This window comes from Hoplias malabaricus, chromosome 2, assembly GCF_029633855.1.
Source record: "Hoplias malabaricus isolate fHopMal1 chromosome 2, fHopMal1.hap1, whole genome shotgun sequence".
NCBI classification, from domain to species: domain Eukaryota; kingdom Metazoa; phylum Chordata; class Actinopteri; order Characiformes; family Erythrinidae; genus Hoplias; species Hoplias malabaricus.
In genome coordinates, this window is record NC_089801.1 from 68,292,969 (window position 1) to 68,311,273 (window position 18,305).

An 18,305-nucleotide genomic window follows, 5' to 3' on the forward strand; every position below is an offset into this window, starting at 1 on the left:
TTTCATGGTCACTTTGTGAATAGCTCTGACTGTGCTTCACTTTCCATAGAGAAAAGGTTTGAAGCGAGACTTCCAGTAGGAATTTTCCATAATTGTACCAATACCAACACAAAGACACCTTGATTTCAGGACAGTGCTGTGGTGAATTACACTCTGCAACTGCAGGGGGAGTCCAGGAGCGAAAATACCAAATCTTACATAGTGTTACTTTCATTGAATGATATTAAAGATGTAGGGTTCTGCAAACTGATCTCCCATCAATTAAACATTTGAATGAATATGTAAGAAATGGGTTTGTTGCTCCTTGGGCTCCCTGTATTGTAATTCATATTTACAGCATGGTAGTGGAATCAATACCGAGGGAGGGTGGTTTCCTACCCTCCACCAAATGGTTACAGAGTGTAGTTTCTGTAGTTCTGAGCACAGAGTAGCAACAGTAGGAGCACTATTCTCTTTATTCTTTAAGCCAGAAATATTACGTAGTATTCTTTAACCAGGCCATTAACAACAATGTAAGAACCATTAATAAGTTAATGATTTATATATAAACATTGCCTTTACTAAAAATTTAAGCGTGAATTAAAGTCAGAATCACACAAGGCCATAGAACCCCATTTAATCAATGCACATCTATCCAGCAGTACATGATAACTATCAGTGTATCTGAGCAGTCAGCAGATCTTCCCCCTTTCACTGTATAATCAACCCCCACCCACCTCCTTCCCCAAATCAGCCTCATCGATAGCGCTATCAAGCTAATCGCTAACGTCAAGCGTAGAAGGCAAGAGTTAACGTCCATCTGACAGAGCCATCGAGCCTTCATCAGGCTGATCTAGATAAGCGAAGGGCGCCATTATTGTACCACTGTGTCCACGTTTCCTGCTCGCACACAGGAAGTTGTAGAAGGAAATCAATGCGAGGAGGCTAACGGGCGCGTGTCCCTGGGTGTAACGTGTGTATCGCAGCCTTGACGTCCTCCATTGTAAAGCTGAGATCTATGGCCAGAGATGAGGGCGAGAAAAAAGGGTGGAATTAAAGGCGCTTTGTGTCTCCGCCATGGCCTCTTCAGATTTATGATGGCCAATTACAACAGGCCGCCCATTTTTCCATTAGCCTATCAAAATCGCTCGTACTGTTTGTGAACGGGGGCTTCACAGGAAACAAAGAATTTATAGCGCTCTTGTGTTCCTGAAAGGGGGTTATTTTATGCTCTCTCTCACACACACAGTCTCTCTCTCACACACACACACAAACACACACACACATTCATTAAGAACAGGTAATTTAGGGCAGTGGGGGCCATGCTTAATTATCTTAATTGAAGCCACACTTCAGTTCTTTAGGTTTTTGTTCTTAAATCTCTATTCCAAATTTGCGAAAATAAATAAACAAACACTATGTCTAATCATCCGCACTGTAACATCTTATTGTATCTCGTCTTTATCTCTCATTTTTGTTGACGTAACTGACGTGTGGAGTTTTCACAACCTTTCAAACAGGCCCTTCACAAATGAACATTATTTACACCAAAATAACATGGGTTTAATGTAAATATATTCTTTATAGAACTGACATGTCAAAATTAGTGGGTTTAATTAGAAAAAGTAATAAGGTATTAATATATAACGCAGAATTTCTGGGGAAACAACTCAAAAAACACAATACCTACAGCAACATGCTTTTTTAAACATTGCTTTATGTAACTTCTGTGCGTATATCTCTCCTGTGCTTTATCTGTGCTTCACTGGAAGAACTCAGAAGCCACAGCATAATCTTATTCTGTCACATTTGTTGGCAACTTGCTGTCTTACTCTGACAGCAAAATAACATGCTGTAAACGGAATAATATACAGCCAACCAACAGAAACGCTTCAAAAGACCATTGGAAAGACAAAGCTCTCATCCATATGGCATTTGTATTGAAAACTCCGGGGCCCAAGCCTTGCACGTTTTGTTTTAATAACCTTTTCTATATTAAATTTCTTGTTACTAAAATCTGACATATTTTGAAGTTCCAGTCAACAGCGGAACACAAAAAAATAGACATATTACACCCCCCTCCCCCTCCCCCCGCCACACACACGTTTAAGCTTTAATGAAGCACAAGATTAATCTGTGATTATTTGCGAGTTTATTTCACTTCCAATCCAGTTCTCTTTAATCATATATGATTACATTTATTTTAATTGTAATGCTGATATTTTAATTGCTATTAGTTCCTATACATTTGTGTTTGTGATGTCACCACAAACAACTATTTGGATGCTTGGATTCAATGTTAATAACTGTATTCTTATAAATTGTGATTGTGATTTTAAACCGATCAATCTATCAGCACTGCTGTTAAATTTGTCTCTTTCTCACACACACACACACACACACACACACACACACACACACACACACACGTTTGTGCAATTTCAATTACTTTTGAACTGCTGCTGCTACATAAGGCCTCGTCCTGAAAGAATATGCTTTTGTTATAAATTCACTTACAGTTTTATATATTATTTTCCCTCAAACGTGTCCCGGTGTCAGTGTTCGTTCTATCCTTCACCGAAAACATTTTACACGCACGCCTTCACACATCAGTTCTGTGCTCGCGCTCTAGATCAGCGTGTGGAAAAGAGAGCGCCAGCGTAGTGACGGGATGCGTCTGGCGTTCTGCAGCTGCCATGGAAACCGGCTCAGAGTTCAACACAAGCAACAAGTTGTGTTGTTTGTTTGTGTTTGTGTTTGTGTTTTTCCCCGACTGTATTCCCCCTAACCCTTCACCCAGGACCAGGTCTGTGGAGCGTTTTTTTTTATTATTTGTGCTCCTGCATGTTGTTTTTAAAATGCAATATTGTCTAAACAATAAAATATTGTTTAAAATAAACATTTTCTCAACATTTATATATTTGAGTTACCTTCTTATTTTTTATTTGAATTTAATTCCTACACACTTTACTTAATCTATGGGATTAAAAGCGAAATCACTGCCCCTCAGCAATCCACAACAAAATTGGTCAGTTCAGCTGGGGCCAGCAAAATGCTCAGGGTTCAATGGCTCCTAATTGTGTAAATCAGATGAGTTCACAGTTTGTAAATATGTAACATATAACATTTACATTAATAAAGACAGCTTAACATTTGCTGTGGCCTATTAGCTTCATCAGTGATGTCTAATTACACCAAATAAAGCACAATTCCTAAATGATGTAAATAAACATATAGAAAAATGTAAGAACTTTAAGCACTGAATGACCTATGAAGGCTGGACAGAAGCAGAACTGTGAAGATTATCACATACTTCCTGCCAATATTACCATTAAAAAAAAATATACTGTGCTCTGCCTCCAAAACGTCTTTAATTACTTTCAGACGAACCTAGGAAACTCTGCAGAGATTTCCGAGAGTTGGATGACTGTTTGTGTCTGTGATCTATTAAAAATGTTGGAAGCTGATCACATTAGGCCTGCAGGCCAGACTTGTGGTAATATGTTGATTTAACCCCTGCCTTAAAACTAGAACAACATAAAAGTGGGACAGGCCTGTTGTTTGATCAGTAATATACCTTTACAAACTATCACACAGAGCTTAAAAATGGCCTACAATCAGCTTATGTTTATTTCCCCCTACACTGAGACCAGCAGTGTTTACTTATAGATTTGTCATTTTCCAAAATCCCATTTTAAAATCTGGAATGCAATATAGACAAGAGTGTGGCCTGAAAATAGGCAGTGGAATATAGGAGTGAAAACTCATAAATAAATGAGCTAAACATTCAGAGCAAGTGCCCCCATTTTGTCCCTAAAACTACAAAGAAAAAACGTGTGGTTAAACATGGGCTACATTCGAACTATGTGTGAGGAGTGATTACAACAGGCAGATTCTCCCTGCTGAGCTCCAACATAAAAGCATCATTTGATCCTATATTTTTTTATTTAATTTATGTATTTATTTATGTTTTCACTCAAACATCTATGAACTGGTTAAACATGAGTACAGTCAAGAGAAGAAGAGTTAGATAGGAGCCATAAACAGGAGCGCGCGCGCACACACACACACACACACCTGCTAGAAACCTGTTCAGTGTTTGGTTGTTATTATCTAAGCATTGCTTGTACCGATTTCCAAATAAAATGAAATAAAAATTAGGTACAAAACCCTGTAAAATGAAGATATTTAAAATAAGAGCATGAAACGCAGGTCTATTGATTTTGTGCTGGATAAATATAAGCAGTTTGAGTTAGAGTTGGGCATTACATTCACACAAACAGGTGTGAGACTCCAGATCTGCAGCGTTCTCTTTTCCAGTGTTGAGTCCGAGGGTGTGATTTCTGATGGAGCACGAGTGCCCTCTGCTGCATCCACTGAAAACACAAACTCAACGTGTCCCAGTTTCTTTTTAGAGGGGGCGTATTACAGCCCTTCCCAAGTGAGCAGAGTTCTGGGACCTTTATGAAACATCTGTTAGATGTTTTGCTCAAAATACCACAAGGAGCAAACAAGCAAGGAGCATTTTCAAGGAGTGTTCTCCCACAGTTTAACTCTGGGACAGAGATGGCATTTCTGGGGCCCCAAACATAGTAGTCCTTCCTCTGGTCCCTCCACTCATCGAATAAACCACTAAAAAGCCATCTCTGTTCATTTAAACTAACAATTTAAATGTTTTAATTATCTCCAGGAAAAAAAGAATATATCCTATACCTGATATCTTAAGTGGCATACATTTTATCTTCATTCAGTACATACGGCTCTATGAACATGCAACTCCCATCCACCACTCGCTGCTGTTACTGGGATTTAAGGATTTACTGTCATTAAACACTAGCAATCAAGGTTCAACAGATTTTTAAACTAGCATTCTTTAATAGAAAAAGCGTAAGCTGTTTTTTAACATTAACCAGGCTTTGACAGTGCCCTCTCACTAGGTAAAACAATGTGGTAAAAAGCAAAGAGAGGAAGAAAGGAGATCCACACTAGGGGTCTTGATTTTGGTTGTACAGTATTGTGAAATCCAGGGGTTGTTTTTCCTGAGTCAACACTGCCATCTGCAGTGCATTATTAGAACTACATCAAGTGTTTAACCTTGCCCACAATATTACAGCTCAACCCATGCTCAGAAACATGCGGCTCCGGTTTAACGCTTTCAGCAAATGGAACAAAAATACGGAAATGATTTTAGTAAAATGTCTGAAGAAACCCAGACTCAAGTCCATCTCTTCCTCATAAGCGGAGACTCGGTTTGGGGACGGTATTAGGAGTTGCCTGTAGAGGGCAGCAGAATGCCATCAGAATATCTGTAAGTCTGAGTTAGCCAGTCTGGACCCTGGAGACGCCTTACACTTCACGCTTCTAATAACTGCATTGCCTACTCTTAGAGCTAGTTGAAACTCATAGATGACTGACCAAGTACACCGATACTTTTTTTTTAAAATGTGCGCATAATAAAAGATTTTAAAACAGCTTAATTAAGTCGCTTTAAACCATTACTACTCCCGTTTCTTAACTGTTCTAGTGAACGGACGCAGATGACCCCAACACTAGCACCGGAAACACAACGAGAATAAACTGGTACTATATCCGAAACATTACTTTTGGTACTGTTTTAGTTTTCAGTACCCTGCTTGTACCTTCCTGACATGGAGTACTGTTTAAAATATAATTTACAAAACCACGAGACACCATTTCAAACTATTCTTAAATAAACTGCTTACTTCTTACTATTACATTCGAAAAAAAACACATAATTTAGTCTATTTTCTGTGTTAGGTAGGGTCTAAAAGAATATGTAGGTCCTGAATATGTAGCTAGACTTGGTTTGAGTTGTGTGTGGTGATTTAGACATGCAGTCTGCACAGTGATGAGAGTGGGACATTTCTTAAGTTAACTATATCAGCCATGGTTCTGCTTGATCAGTTTTAGCTTACAGGAAGATTGTCCATTTTCCCCAAATGCCTAACACCACACTACAGGTTTAGATTACTGGTGACGCCTTTAATAACCTAATAATAATAATAACTTTTAATAAAAAACTATATGGTCCAGCACCTGGCTACTACAAGCCTATCCTCTAACATAATGACTACAACTTTATACTCTACATCACATTAAGATTTACTTTTACAAATCACAATTAGATATTGTACTAAATGAATTATGGTGATTATAGGGTTTATAAAACACAACTTGGATTTTCTTTTTTCCATTTTTGCCCTTGAACTGCCAAAAACACTGCACTTGGTCCTTCACACGAGATAAAAGCCTGAGTACACCTGTTTTAGATAACTGTGGAAAAAAATGAATATTAGCCAATAATATTCATGCACAGTTTGTAGTGAATAAGTCAGACCTCATGAGTAGAGTTTATTAAAGCCAGGCTGGTGTAGGTGAGAAGATACAACTCTGTCCTCTGGTAAAAGATTACCTTCCTAAGCTCCTTTCCCAGCTCTCATTTTCCTTCCCTCTTTTCATTCTTTCATTTTTCTCTGCTTTATTCTATTCTGTGCTTGCCCACTCCCTTGTACCACCTTACAATCGCTGATCCTATTAGAAGAGAGAAGAAAGAGAAGCATTGGAAAGACCCTGAAATCAATATCCTTTTCTCTGTCTGGGCTTCTTCACAAGGCCTGTCCACAGCACACAGAGTCGATACAGTGTGCAGCCCTCAGGAGGGACCTCCTCTAAAGACTTTAACACTGTGCTTCATCGACTGAGGAAGACACCACTCATTGGTGACTTGGCCAAAGAGTTACCGAATATGTTCTGTGTCCAGAGTGCTTCAACACAGCGTGGCTTCTGAAGTGAAACCTTCAGAGTTCAATGCTTTCTGGTGGCCTTTCAGTAAATAGGTCCTTTACAAGAACGTTGTTTTTCAACCTATTACTACACAGTCGGTCAATATGAACCACCATAAATAAACAGAATATGATTCATGTGCAGATTCGATTAACAAAGCCTGACGTGTTTGTTTAAAGCGTCATTAAACTGAAAGATACTAAATGGAATCAAAAGTGTCGCTACCGGGTTTGCGCTGCAGTCCGATTTAGACTGCGCATGCGCAGAACATCGCACTACTGATGGCTCTGATACTAATTGCTTTTTCGAGAACAATCGCAGAGATACGGCCCATTTTGGTTGAACGTTACGTTTTGTTGAAACAGAATAACTCAACACGTATATCGTCAGCCTGTGCTCCAGCTGTTTAAAACTGTAAAGGACAAAGTGTAAAGACTAACTCACACTTATGTGTGTTTAAAGTTACTCACTCTGAAAACAGTATCTCTGCTGCTATAAGCTACATGCGTAGCCCGCGCAAATTGGGTGTCCACAAAGTTAGTGCACAACAAACACGGAGAGACCACTTTTAATTACCTAAAGAACCATGTTAATGAAGATTCAAGGAACATTTACATTATGTTGAAGTTATTAAACTTAATCTTAAAATATATAAAATACAATAAATATAAAGAAATCTAAAAAGACTTAAGTTTTGTTATTTTTAGTTAAACTGTGACGAGGTCTGTTGATGATTTTTAAGCCTAGCTGGGCTAGAAAGGGGTCTGCTTCTGATTGAATGGGTTTTAAGGTGGTATTGAACCTGAAGTGAAGTTCATGGTGGCACCCCATGATAATAATTAATGGAAAAGTGCCCTGTTTTAGATCTCCTCACCATCTGGAGCTAAAACTCCTACCTCCTACCTCTTTGTTTACAGTGGTTGCTGAAATGGCGGTTGTGTAAAGTCATTCAACCCATGACGCAGGTACAGACTGTGTTCACAGCCATGGTCTCTATTTAGTCTCAATTAGAACATAAACAGTGAAATAAAGCCAAAAATCCCGATAAGTGATAGTCGAAGTTAATCAGTAAAACAATAATAATCAATAAAGCCACATGAATCTACGTAATGAACACAGCTGATTTGATTGTGATTGGTCATCAACATTTAAGGATGAGGTTTTGATTCCTAGCTGTGGACTTTGATCAAATATGGCAAACCATTCATTACATCCTGATTATTCACACATTTATGGGAATGTACAAATGAGATTTAAATAATTCATTCATTCATTTTCCTTAACTGCTTCATCCTATTCAGGGTCATGGTGAGTCCGGAGCCCACATGAAATTACTGAACACACACCCTGGACAGTCCATCACACTGTATCATACACTCACACAGTCATTCACATGAAGACAATTTCACTCAGCTTCACTTACCAACATGAGGTTTTGGACTGTGGGGGAAACCCACAGAGACACAGTGAGAACACACCCAACTGCCCACAGACTGTGACCCAAGGAGGGGTTTGATTCCACAACCCTAGGACCCTGGAGCTGTGTAAAAATGATACTATAATTTTGCGACACTGCTGCCCCAAATGTTTTGATTAATAAAAGTGTCCATATGACTCACAGGAGAGTTTAAAATCAATGCACTGTCATCAATTAACCACCTAAAAACTCACCTCTGGAGTTATTTCCAAGAAAAGAATTTAGTAGTGCCTTTAAATGTATATTTAAGGGTTTAGATCCAACTCTACATCTTTGCCTTCGCCCAGACCATTACCCCTGTTCTGTTATAAATGCTTGACCAACATTAACGTGGGCCCAGCGCTGTGATTGGAGAGACTCAGATGAAAAGGTGGGATGATCTTTAAATGCCTGCACTCCGGTGCTCCTAGAACACCTCTCAGCCAATCATAATGCAGGGTTGGAACTGGAACTAACTGGTTTAATTAAACATATCTGCAATATAAATGTGGTGGTACAAATACATGTAAAATAACATGCCATACATCACCCAGCCCCTTCTCACACCTATTTGACAATAAGCAGCTGTTTAAAGAGTTGACACAGCCCTAGAATGTTCTCCACCTAATCACACCGTTTGTAAAAAAATAAAAATAAAAATAAACTCCGGCTCATGAAATAGTTTTGTTCTTGAGTAAAACTGTGGCTCAATTATCTTCCTAAAAACAACCTTGAAATACTAGGGTATGACCTTAAAAACTATGTTAGGACTCAGTAACTTACAGAACTGCTGTGCAGGTTCTTAATAAATCCATAATACATCTTAATAACTCTATTAGGTGCTGAGATTCATACTGAAGCACTTCGTTTTGGCTTAATATTTTCAACAGTCCTTATTCCCAGTAAAAGTTGGGACATTGTGTAAAATGCAGTGAAAGCAACAACCTGTGATTTGTTATTCCTCTTGAACTTATATTTAACTGACAAACATTTTCAGTGACCAACTTAACTGTATTTTTATAAATGTAAGACACTCCAAAAATTTGAGATAGAGGTGTGTTTTCCACTGTGTTACATTACCTCTCTTTTTAATTACTTCTTTTATTATTATTTTGGATTTCCTCTTCACAGTTCACGATGCCACATATATATATTTTCAACTGGAGACACATCTAGACTGAGGGCAGGGTCAAACTGGGGTCAACACACAAACATTTGTTGACAACAATCTGAATGATCCCGTTTGTTTCTGTCATGAGAAACACAATGCCTGTTTGGTCTGATGATGTCTGTGTTCCACTGTTGATCAGACCATCTCAGTCTCAGATGAATCCAAATTTAGAGTATCAATTTGCATTTCCCATTCCATCAGTGGTGTGTGTTAAGCGAAGACGGTTTCCTGAATTAATCCTGAGCCCATCAATTTATATTTATCAGGTTTGAAGGAGGCTTGAAAGTCACACACATTCAATAGTGTTGTCTGGCCTTCTCCCAACAGAGCTTCCCCCTGTATTTAAAATATTATGTACAGCAGATATTGAAAAGCAAACGTTCTTTGCAATAGCACATTGAGAAAGGTTCTTTGTGAACAGTCTAACAATTCTCTTACAAAGTTTGGCGCAAAGTGGTGAGCCACAACCCATTTTTGCTTAATGAGACTTTACTTAAGACCTTTGGTAGATGCTCCTTTTATGTTTTATGTTCACCTGGTTTATGGAATCTTTCAAGACTGTTAAATGTATTATTCATGGAGTATGTTGCAGTTATTTTTGCGTATATTTATTATATATACACAAACAAATACTATATAACAAGATATTATCGTGTAGGTCAGAGTAGATTCTTGTTTGTAATACATTTTACAAAATGTCTTTTCCAGACTTATACACATTCTTAAGACCTTTTATCTTGAAAATTACTATTTTGTTGGACATTTCAATGGTGTATTTAAGTTTGAATGAACATTTCTTGTGATATATTATTTTTATTGGGCCACTCATCATGTAATCATGTTTTGTGATGGTTAGTTTGTTGTCTCAAAACACGGGAAAGAAAAGATAACTGACGAGGAGATGCTGCATAAAGGTAAATGATGGTGGTTTATGTTTGTACATCACCCTACAGTAAGGGGGCGCTCATCCTGGCAGGCGTGACGTGAAGTCAGAGTTGCACCCTGAAACATACGGTGTTGTCTAGTATTTCTCCTTTAGATGCACTTGAAAGCCTGGAGTTTATGTCCATCTTACTAAATTAGCAAAGTAACCTGTTCTAGTGGGTTGAGTACTTAACACCTAAGCTGAGCTGTTTTTTAAACAAGTTTGTTTGGATTAAACTATCTGCTTTACTGAACACCCATCTTTGCTGATATTGATTATTTTCACTGAATTAATTGAACTGTCCTTTGCCACATGTTTTTATGCACATGCTCTTCCTTTAAGGTTAGGACTTGATAGTTTCCAGTCAACTGACAAAAATATATAGAAATGTATAAAGGTGTATATAACAGTCAGGGTGAGACGACTGACATCTGATACTTGTTCAGACAAGCATTTATAAAAATAAATGTTGCTGTTGGTTTATTACAGTTTACACGAAGGGTTAATGTCAGTGTCATGTAGCTTTGTGAATACTACATTCAGAAAAGTCTTTTTAAATTTTGAGAACCTCCTAATGAAGTATGTTCTCAGAAATGGTTTGGTTCTAGAGGAAACATTTTACCTTTATCTGGGCCCTTTTGTTATGTACAAACCCCATTGCCGGAAAAGTTGGGACACTGCAATATGTATATAAAAACAAAATGCAATGATATGCAAATTAGGGAGTTCATCATGTACAGTACGTAATATCATTAAGGGCTTCAGAGCATCCAGAGATCTATCTTTAGGCTGACTGTGACCTTCTTGCCCTCAGATGGCACTGAATTAAAAACACATACACGAGTCTGTAGTGGAAAACACTTCCAAAAACTGCTGTCTGTGAACACAGTGCATCGCTGAATCCACAAACACAATTTAAACTTCACAAATTCAAAGACAAAACAACATATAAACAAAGCAGAAATGGTGCCGCCTTCTGGGTTAAAGAGGAAAGGGACAATCCATTTGGTGCAACATGCTGCCATCCAGACAACAACATTGTTTCTGGGATGTCCTTGTTTATTTCTGTAAGACAAGGCCAATCGACATTTTGCATTGATTACAACAGCATGGCTCCTTAGTAAAAACTGGTGCAATATGAAATGAAAAACATTGTAACAGAGACCCCAAACTGAAATCCTATAACAAGCAAGAATTGGGGATAACATTAACTTTCAAAACTAAAGCGACTGGTCTCCTCCGTTCCCAAACACTTACAGAGCGCTGTTAAATGAAGAGCCGATGCAACACAGTGGTAAACATGCTCACAATTTTTTGGGGAATGTGTTACTGACATCAAACTCAAAATGGAAAAACATTTTTCAAAAAAAACATGCACATTCTTAATTTCAAAATGTAGAATCTTGTCTTTTTAATATTTCTCAATGAAGTATCAGAATTAAATTATTAGTTCACCACTGTACTTTGTCAGCGGGGCAACTTTTCTGGAAATGTGGTTTGTGCACCTTCTTTCAACTTTTCTAAAACTCAACACCTTTATAAAAGGTGAGGTGAGGAAGCAAATGTGGCATCGCTCTCCAGAACCAAACATGAACCTTTATCAAAATGCATGCCCACTATATGCACCGACTAAATGTGTCAATGTATATATGTGAATGTATGACCATTACTCTGGATGCAAGCATCTATCCTATGAATGAATGAATGAATCCCATGAATGAATGCTGCATATTAATGATCCACCACTGTCCAATACAAGCAGGCTTTAAGCGCTGGTTTCTAAGCTAGAACAGCAACTTTTTCAGTAAGAGCAGCACACAGCCATAAGTTTGATGCAGCCATAAACATCAGGGAGCTATGGGAGTAAAAGAGTTAGTACTCACCTTCTGTTTCCTGCCGCTTTATACATTTCAGTTTGAGTAAAGTCCATGAAGCATTCCCTTGTGTTACTGTAGTCTTCTTTAGAAGCTAGAAATCCTCAAACAAATATCATCAGCTCTGAGCTCATATAATAGACTGAGAGAAAGAGATGGAGAGAAATGAGAGAAAGACAGAGTGAGAGGCTGAAAATGGCAAAGATAGATAAAGATATGTGAAGAAATGTGATAGAGAGAGAGAGTAGACCGCGAGCCCCACTGCATTCAACTTGACAGCATCCACTGTCCATGAGAGATGCTCCTGCCCCCTTCTCCCATCTCCGCCTCCCTTCCTCCTTCTCTCTTTCTCCTCCTCTTTTTCTTCTCTAGCGCCTCCTCTCACATCACACATCAGCTCTTCTCCAGGCTCGCAGGAGAAGTTCATCATCTGGAGTAGCCAGACACTGCTGCTCAACCTAAAAAGAGGCAAGAGAAAGACAGAGAGAGAGAGAGAGAGAGAGAGAGAGAGAGAGAGAAGTCACTAGAATGAACAAGGAGAGAGAAAAAGAAAGGAAAAGAGATAGGGAGGAGAATGAGAGAGAGAGAGAGAGAGAGAGAGAGAGAGAGAGAGAGAGAGAGAGAGAGAGAGAGAGAGAGAGAGAATGGTCAAGTCAGCCAACCTCTGTTACCTTTTATTCACTGTACTCCTGCCTCACTGCTGTTCCACCAGCTCTACCCCCCCCCCCCCACCTCCAAGAGCATGAATATATTATTACCCGTTACAAAAGGGCCTGCGTATTGTTTATGAATTACCAGCGCAGCCGTCAACAAAGGCCATTTTCATAAGAAACCTCCATTTCATTTCAGCTTCAATTTGATTACCAGCTGAAGAATAGCAGCCCTTCGGCCAACCCCCTGAAGGCTCTTTTCTATTTTCTCTTTCTTTTCTCTCGCTCCCTCTCTCCCTCTGTCTTTTTTATTCATGCCTCTATTGAAAGGCCCTTTATTGCTTTCCTTTCAATACGCAAGCAGGCAAAAAGGCTTTTTAGAGTAAGCCACGGACAAAAAAAATTATTGCGCCGCTATTTTGCCCAATAAACAGAGCTGCTGTTAAAGAGAGTGTGCTGTTCCCTGCTTTTCTTCTCTTTCATCTTTTTTGTAAAAAACCTGCAGAGGCTAGAAATTAATGACAGGCTAGTGGGCAGAGAGAGAGAGAGAGAGAGAGAGACACAGAGAGAGAGAGAGAGAGAGAGAGAGAGAGAATAACACTAAATTGAGAGACAGACTGAGAAAGGGTGGGAGAACAGTGTTAAAGGGAAAGAGAGAGGGAGGGAGAAAATTGTGTTGAATAGACAGAGAGAAAATTGTATTGAATACAGAGAGAGAGAGAGAGAGAGAGAGAGTTTCATTGAATATACAGAGTATAGAAAAAGAAAGAGATGAAGGACTGAAAAGAATAAAATTTCAAAAAAGGTAAAAAGAAGAAAAAGCAAAAATATTAGGGAAAGAAATGTAGGGAAAAGTAAATGAGAGAGGATTAAAAAAATAATATGAGCTACACAGTGAGTGAGAGAAGAAGAAAGTGTGTGTGAGAGAGAAAAGAAAGTAAAAAATGAGAGGAAAAAATAGAAACAGAAGAAAGTGTATGTGTGTGTGTGTGTGTGAGAGAGAGAGAGAGAGAGAGAGAGAGAGAGAGAGAGCACTGCTTGCAGTCGCATAATACAATTCAACACAATACAGTTAGATTCAAGAGTAATGTAAATGACAGTTATTGACTGAATGAATGGAGTGTGGTGTAGTCAACAGTGTTAGTGGAGTGTGTGAGTGGTAGAGGTGTGTGTACGGTGTGTACAGAGGGGCAGAGAGTTTGCCTGGCTGTAGGTGGGGGGTGTCTGCTCCTGATTGATCCCAACTCTCAGAAAAAAGAAAGAGAAAAAGAGAAAAAATGAAAGACACCTTGATGGTTTTGAGCGCTCCAATTCCGCTGCTGCTGGCTTTTGTTAAGTACCCGCAGCGACTCTACGTCTTTCGGGCACGAGGCTATCGATGGCAGCCAGGTCTCTATGGCTTTCACTGGAACACAATGCAGTCCATTCTCCCTCTCTCTCTCTCGATTCTAACAATATGTGCACTGAGAGCAATTATAAAACAGTGCATTAAAAGTGAATGTGCTCTGGTAAGTAAGAAGTCAGAAGAGTTTAATGATAAAGTGTTATGGGGTTCCGCAAGGTTCAGTGCCTGGACCTAAACTGGTTCCATTTTACATGAATTATATTTTAAAAAGTGTCTAAATAGTTACAATTCGTTTTGTTTACAGATGATTCTAATCTATTTTGTTCTGGAAAAGGGTGGTGTGCCTTCTAAAAGTGACTCCGGGTAGGCTCCAGACCCATCGCAACCCTGAACTGGATGAATGATCACTGAACTTAAACAAAACACGGTTTATAACATTTGGAATTCTGCAAATTAAAAATTAAAACAAAAAAAGTTTACAATTTTGATCAATGATGTGGAGATAGAGTGTATGACAATGATCACACCAAGTAATCCACCACATTCAGTCATTCATTCATTGTAGCCTACCCGGAAACACTGGGCGCGCCCACATTTATAGACACTTTTGAGTCGCCATAGTACCCGGAGGAAACCCACCCTGACACGGGGAGAACACACCAAACTCCTCACAGACAGTCATCCCAGTAAAAAAGGAACGTCCCTGGACGTTCAAAATGGGTCTAAAAGTAGTCTGTCCGTCAAGGACATGTTTTAAACGTCAATGGACGTCCAAAATCCATCTTAATAAGTTAGTTAAGCGGTGACCAATTGATAACGTCAGTGGACGTCCAAAATGCGTTTTATACAAGTAATTTATTTCGGGACCAATTAATAACGTCAATGGACGTCCAAAATACGTCTAATAGTCGTCTTTTCAATGTCTGTGTTTGGACGTCTTTTCAACTTTCATTTTCAACCTTAAGAGAACGTTGATTAGACGGCAGTCATTACGTTATTTCAACGTCGACTCAACGGCTACATGTTTACTGGGATAGGTTTATATATATTAACCGAAGCCATATTAAATGTAGTTACTATATGCACAAAGCAAAAGAGCAAGTCTGAGGGGAAAGATCCTCAGCCTGGAATCCCACGGTCTCGGCTTTGGCCAAGCTTCCCAAGCTCTGTCCATGAGAAAGGATTTGAAAAGAAGTGGTAGCCTTCTAGGGCGGCACGGTAGTGTCGCAGTCACACAGCTCCAGGGGCCTGGAGGTTGTGGGTTCGATTCCCGCTCCGGGTGACTGTCTGTGAGGAGTTGGTGTGTTCTCCCCGTGTCCGCGTGGGTTTCCTCCGGGTGCTCCGGTTTCCTCCCACAGTCCAAAAACACATGTTGCAGGTGGATTGGCGACTCGAAAGTGTCCGTAGGTGTAGGTGTGAGTGTGTGTTGCCCTGTGAAGGACTGGCATCCCCTCCAGGGTGTATTCCCGCCTTGCGCCCAATGATTCCAGGTAGGCTCTGGACCCCCCGCGACCCTAAATATAGATAATGGATGGATGGATGGTAGCCTTCTCCCACACATAGTAGGTCCTGACCCCCTACTGACCAAGCAGAGGAAAACCCCTCAAAATTGAGGAAGAAACGGACAGGAACCAAGACTCCAATCGTGCTAAGAGTTTTAAAACTGTTTCATAAGAGTATTTTAATATTTGATATTTCACCACAGAGGTAGAGAGTGAAGTTGCTAACGGCTGCGCAGAGGCGAACCTCATTGGCTGGCGCTGACCAATCAAGGCTCAGGTTTTAACCTGTGGATGAGATTAAGGAAGTATGCAGTTTACAGTACTTTAAACGTCTTTTTTCTCGTTCTCGTTGGTTCAAATCGTTTGTTTTATAAACGTGTGTTCCTAAGCTAACAGTATTCACGGGCTAAATCAAACTCTGTTTTCTAAAAACAAGGCTCTTCTCCTGTTTCTTTATTTCGTAACCACAGGCAACAACAACTGCAGCTTTACCTCCGAGAAGATCAGTTAAAAGTTTCCTTTGTGATCTTTTCTCTGGAGGTTTACTGTTGTCGTCTTCATCTCCTCGTTAAGGAAAGCATGCAGGACGTATCCTCGTGGTTAGAAGATAAATTGAAGCTCTCCTATTGGATGGTTTTTCTATGCTCCTTTGTACTTATGTACGAATACTGAACCTGGAGACAAAGGTGACTGATACATTATTCATCGCTGGGCAAAGGCAGGATGGCCGTGTGAAAGGAAACTGACATTTGAGCTTTTCACCAACATCTGCAAAATTATATCCTGCCCATTGTGAGTCAATGAGGGCCAGTCAGCGTCCAGAAAAGAGTGGAATTGACTTGTCACTTTAATAAAGGCAGGTTATATACATCCCTAACCCTCAGGTGTATATGAGAGAGAGAGAGAAGGCCGTTGTCTTTCTCTGAGCTTATGAATAGGAACTAACCTCTCTATCCCCAGACTAGCTTTGACCGCTGCCATTGTGAACAGAATAAAGAAACAACTTCGCTTTGATGTTGCCCACTGATTTAGAATCAGTCTTTTCCTTCCACACCTGCTTACAGCAGAACAGTCCGCCATAGTAATCACTAAAGTGCAGGACATATTTGATAGAAAAGTGGTGAACCTAAAATATATTGTCTCATGAATAACTGCATGCATTTAGTATGTGATGGAGTATATCAAAGCAAGTTCATAAAGAGATAAAGGATTACTTACTCTGCAAAGACTTCTTACAAGGGCCTGGACAGGTTTATTTGTGAAAAAAAAAAGATATATAAACAGATTATAGTTCTATTTCAAACTAACTTTTATTTAAAGGCAGTGCAGCAGGTAATGTCATAGTCACACAGCTCCAGGGTCCTGAGGTTGTGGGTTTGAATCCTGCTTTGGGTGACTGTATGTTCTCCCTGTGTCCGCGTGGGTTTCCTCCGGGTGACTGTCTGTGAGGAGTGTGGTGTGTTCTCCCTGTGTCTGCGTGGGTTTCCTCCGGGTGACTGTCTGTGAGGAGTGTGGTGTGTTCTCCCTGTGTCTGCGTGGGTTTTCTCCGGGTGACTGTCTGTGAGGAGTGTGGTGTGTTCTCCCTGTGTCCGCGTGGGTTTCCTCCGGGTGACTGTTTGTGAGGAGTGTGGTGTGCTCTCCCTGTGTCTGCGTGGGTTTCCTCCGGGTGACTGTCTGTGAGGAGTGTGGTGTGTTCTCCCTGTGTCTGCGTGGGTTTCTCTGGGTGACTCTGTGAGGAGTGTGGTGTGTTCTCCGTGTTTGCGTGGGTTTCCTCCAGGTGACTGTCTGTGAGGAGTGTTGTGTGTTCTCCCTGTGTCCGCATGGGTTTCCTCCGGGTGCTCGAGTTTCCTCCCACGGTCCAAAATAACACACATTGGTAGATGGATTGGTGACTCAAAAGTGTCCATAGGTGTGAGCAAAGACAAAGGCCTGGACAGGTTTATTTGTGCTGCTAGAAAAAAATGATATATAAACAGATTATAGTTCTATTTCAAACTAACTTTTGTTTAAAGGCGGCGCAGCAGGTAAAGTCATAGTCACACAGCTCCAGGGTCCTGAGGTTGTGGGTTTGAATCCTGCTTTGGGTGACTGTATGTTCTCCCTGTGTCCAAGTGGGTTTCCTCCGGGTGACTGTCTGTGAGGAGTGTGGTGTGTTCTCACTGTGTCCAAGTGGGTTTCCTCCGGGTGACTGTGTGTGAGGAGTGTGGTGTGTTCTCCCTGTGTCTGCGTGGGTTTCCTCCGGGTGACTGTCTGTGAGGAGTGTGGTGTGTTCTCCCTGTGTCTGCGTGGGTTTCCTCCGGGTGACTGTCTGTGAGGAGTGTGGTGTGTTCTCCCTGTGTCTGCGTGGGTTTCTCTGGGTGACTCTCTGTGAGGAGTGTGGTGTGTTCTCCGTGTTTGCGTGGGTTTCCTCCAGGTGACTGTCTGTGAGGAGTGTTGTGTGTTCTCCCTGTGTCCGCGTGGGTTTCCTCCGGGTGCTCGAGTTTCCTCCCACGGTCCAAAATAACACACATTGGTAGATGGATTGGTGACTCAAAAGTGTCCATAGGTGTGAGTGTGTGTCGCCCTGTGAAGAACTGGTGCCCTCTCCAGGGTGAGTTCC